The sequence below is a fragment of the Anopheles gambiae genome (genome assembly GCF_943734735.2).
Source record: "Anopheles gambiae chromosome X unlocalized genomic scaffold, idAnoGambNW_F1_1 X_unloc_41, whole genome shotgun sequence".
NCBI classification, from domain to species: Eukaryota; Metazoa; Arthropoda; class Insecta; order Diptera; family Culicidae; genus Anopheles; species Anopheles gambiae.
The window spans coordinates 1-5,000 of NW_026902650.1; positions in this window are offsets into that span (position 1 = coordinate 1).

Sequence of the window (5,000 nt, forward strand, 5' to 3'; positions counted from 1 at the left end):
GCTTGTCGGCGTGCCTCGTTCTCGACTTGATTGTCTTGATGTGAGAAACGTGCCGACCAAACCAGTAAGCTTACACACCTGCTCGTTACAAGTTGTATAAGTTAATCCGTTTGGGCCGGTTGCCTTGCACATGATGGTGTTGTTGACCATGTTCGGTTAACACGTCGTGTGTCGAGATGACCTACTTACCCGTCAGTTGTCCAAGTTGTATCATGTGTTGACTTAGTTGACGTGTCATGTGCATGGATGATTGGCGTACGGGTCATGTATGGTGCACTTGCTTCAGTTGAAGGGATGTACTAGTACAGTTATATTAATTGTTTATTTCACGATCTGGTCTTTTGGCTGGATCGCGAAAAAAAACGCTAAGTCCCAAATCTTGAACTCGAGAGGAGAGCGCTGATGACAACCTTTTGGACTGGAGCTCCCTAGAATTCGGCTTTTTCCTTCTCTAAAGGGATGCACTGTTGTATGAATTGTTTATTCACGATCTGGTCGTTGGATTGGATCGTGAAAAAAAAACGCTAAGTCCCAGATCCTGAACTCGACAGGAAAGCGCTGATGGCAAACATTTTGACTGGAAGTCCCTAGAAAACGGCTTTTTCCTTATTGGCATTATGTGGCACGTTTATTGTGGCTAGAACATTAATTATCCCCCAAATGGCACCAACGCTTGGCGAAAGTCTCGAAATACTCCTATCCCGACGCACCAGCAACCGCAACACGATGCAAAATAAATTGCACGAGCTGCTGATACTTGTACCATGCACGGTACACGGTACCAAATTATACCCCTGAAGTGTGCAATTTGGTGCTATAGTAGGAAATTTGGTTGGGCAAGCCTAGCTACGCGTGTCGCTACGCGTGTTGCATGGTGGTCGATCAGAGGTATGCAAAAGCACCTATCTAGGGGAATTACTTTACGTTCTAGTAGCAAGTTCGATTTTTCGGTCCAGCACGGCAGTAATCCTGCATGCATACACTCCATGTACCAAAAATGTATCAACCTAGGCGTTGCTCAGTAGCTTTTGGCGGCACATGTAAAAAGTATTCGAGTTCAGATTCTTGGAACTTTGCGTATTGTTCAAAACTAATAACGAAAACTAAATTATAAATGGGTAAAAGGCTAGGCGTTGCCCAGTAGCTTTTTGCGCCACGTGGCAAAAGTATTCGAGTTCAGATTTCTGGGACTTAGCGTATTTTTCAAAATTGATTATGCAAATTGAAGTACAAATGGGGCATTAGCTAGGCGTTGCCCAGTAGCTTTTGGCGCCACATGGAGGAAGTAGTCGAGTTCAAATTTCTGGGACGTAGCGTAGTTTTCAATCATAATAAACCGAATCAAACATAAAAATCATGAAACTTACACCACGTCCCTAGGTTATGCACAAAACGTAACGATAAAGTGCCGGCCAGGTTAGAGGTGCACCAAAATTGTGTACCGATTAGGAAAAGTACTCTATGTTCCTATGACTTGGGTGAAAAGTGTTGATTAACTGCTGGTTAGGATAGACAGTTGCTTATCGTACACATCGCAAACGAACACCCCTTAGTGAGCAGTAGCAGAAGTCGATGGAACAAAGCGAATGCATTACAAACTGATCAAGTAAAATAAGGAACGCTACGTACTAGGACTTCTTTCCAAGAATGGTGTCCGCGACGGGAGGCAAGCGTCCTTCCCAGGTTTCCCTAGTAACCTTGTATGGTAAACATACCCAAGCGTGTCCGTAAGCACGCAACGATAGTCACGAACGAGCACATACCTAGGGAAAGTACTCTACGTACTAGGACTTCTGTCCAAGAATGGTGTCCGCGACGGTCGGGCACTGTGACGCAATTACCAAATCCTAGAATCGTACAAGCAGTGTGTACAAACATAAACATTAACGCGTTCGCTCGGGCTGCGCCGTCCGTGTTGAACACAAATGTGGGTGATTATATGAGTGGATAGACAAAAACATGCGTGGCGAAGACAGTTTTCTGCACGATGTGCACATAGCTCATTTCGTCGTCCCGGGCTAATGGAACAACACAAAAATATCGAGTATCTTTCTAGGTTTCTGTTATAAAAGGACAGGCCAAAAGGTGACCGGTTGAGATAAGCATTTTAAGCATACAAGCACTTAATTGCAACTTTTGATACAAAAACTAAGAACGTACACGTAGATTGTATCAACATGGACATCCATGATCGCGTACGCCCGGGCTGCGCCCTCCGTGTTGTACTTTCCCTGATTGGTACACAATTTTGGTGCAAGTGTACCAACATGGACATCTATGAACGCGTACGCTCGAGCTGCACCCTCCGTCTTGTACTTTCCCTGATCGGTACACAGTTTTGGTGCACGGCTATCCCGACCGGCAACTTGTACCAACATCGACATCCATGAACGCGTACGTAGCGTACTTTCCCTGATCGGTACACAATGTTGGTGCACGGCATAGGAAATGGGCTTAAAATGGTCAAACTCAATCCATTTCCACTAAAGATAGTCAATAACAGCTGTGCCGATGAAGTAGGGCACGATGCAAGTCAATGTTATTTAATGAATTACATGTTCACCATACATTTTAGTACAAAATTGCTCGGTCAGACCTACAAAGTGCTATATCTCGAATACTAAACGTCGCAGATGGGTGTCGTAGAACAATTTTAAGTTCGTCTAATGATTCTACATCCGATTCTGGATAGTGGTTTTTCGACCACTTTTCAACATTTTGTGACACCCCGAACCTAGGGGCAGCTCCCTAGCTTTTTTCAAAAATGTGCACCGAACGGGCCAGAGAGCTCGAGTAGTCGAAAATTTTTTTTTTGCTAAAACCCCTCAAAACGTGTCAGGAACGCACCCTAGATGATGAAAAGTGCAACCAGAATGTCAATCGACAACATGCCCGGGGGTACAAATTTGCTCTACGCGTCCCTAGGTAGGGTACTTTTTCATACAAACATCAAAGTGTACGGTGCACAAAGTGCGCGGAACAAAAATTGCTCGGTCAGACCTACAAAGTGTTATATATCTCGAATACTAAAAGTCGCAGATGGGTGTCGTAGAACAATTTTAAGTTCGTCTAATGATTCTACATCCGATTCTGGATAGTGGTTTTTCGACCACTTTTCAACATTTTGTGACACCCCGAACCTAGGGGCAGCTCCCTAGCTTTTTTCAAAAATGTGCACCGAACGGGCCAGAGAGCTCGAGTAGTCGAAATTTTTTTTTTTTGCTAAAACCCCTCAAAACGTGTCAGGAACGCACCCTAGATGATGAAAAGTGCAACCAGAATGTCAATCGACAACATGCCCGGGGGTACAAATTTGCTATACGCGTCCCTAGGTAGGGTACTTTTTCATACAAACATCAACGTGTACGGTGCACAAAGTGCGCGGAACAAAAATTGCTCGGTCAGACCTGGTACGGGCCATAACTCGAATACTAAACGTCGCAGATGGGTGTCGTAGAACAATTTTAAGTTCGTCTAATGATTCTACATCCGATTCTGGATAGTGGTTTTTCGACCACTTTTCAACATTTTGTGACACCCCGAACCTAGGGGCAGCTCCCTAGCTTTTTTCAAAAATGTGCACCGAACGGGCCAGAGAGCTCGAGTAGTCGAAAATTTTTTTTTTGCTAAAACCCCTCAAAACGTGTCAGGAACGCACCCTAGATGATGAAAAGTGAAACCAGAATGTCAATCGACAACATGCCCGGGGGTACAAATTTGCTCTACGCGTCCCTAGGTAGGGTACTTTTTCATACAAACATCAACGTGTACGGTGCACAAAGTGCGCGGAACAAAAATTGCTCGGTCAGACCTGGTACGGGCCATAACTCGAATACTAAACGTCGCAGATGGGTGTCGTAGAACAATTTTAAGTTCGTCTAATGATTCTACATCCGATTCTGGATAGTGGTTTTTCAACCACTTTTCAACATTTTGTGACACCCCGAACCTAGGGGCAGCTCCCTAGCTTTTTTCAAAAATGTGCACCGAACGGGCCAGAGAGCTCGAGTAGTCGAAAATTTTTTTTTTGCTAAAACCCCTCAAAACGTGTCAGGAACGCACCCTAGATGATGAAAAGTGCAACCAGAATGTCAATCGACAACATGCCCGGGGGTACAAATTTGCTCTACGCGTCCCTAGGTAGGGTACTTTTTCATACAAACATCAACGTGTACGGTGCACAAAGTGCGCGGAACAAAAATTGCTCGGTCAGACCTGGTACGGGCCATAACTCGAATACTAAACGTCGCAGATGGGTGTCGTAGAACAATTTTAAGTTCGTCTAATGATTCTACATCCGATTCTGGATAGTGGTTTTTCGACCACTTTTCAACATTTTGTGACACCCCGAACCTAGGGGCAGCTCCCTAGCTTTTTTCAAAAATGTGCACCGAACGGGCCAGAGAGCTCGAGTAGTCGAAAATTTTTTTTTTGCTAAAACCCCTCAAAACGTGTCAGGAACGCACCCTAGATGATGAAAAGTGCAACCAGAATGTCAATCGACAACATGCCCGGGGGTACAAATTTGCTATACGCGTCCCTAGGTAGGGTACTTTTTCATACAAACATCAACGTGTACGGTGCACAAAGTGCGCGGAACAAAAATTGCTCGGTCAGACCTGGTACGGGCCATAACTCGAATACTAAACGTCGCAGATGGGTGTCGTAGAACAATTTTAAGTTCGTCTAATGATTCTACATCCGATTCTGGATAGTGGTTTTTCGACCACTTTTCAACATTTTGTGACACCCCGAACCTAGGGGCAGCTCCCTAGCTTTTTTCAAAAATGTGCACCGAACGGGCCAGAGAGCTCGAGTAGTCGAAATTTTTTTTTTTGCTTAAACCCCTCAAAACGTGTAGAAAACTGATTTTAGATGATAAAAAGTGCAACCGAACGTCAAACGACAACTTTGTTGGGGGTACCCTTTTTACTCTACGGGCCACTAGCTTAGGCGCGCCAACAGCGCTTTCCTCTCGGGTTCCCATTTTTTGCCCTCCT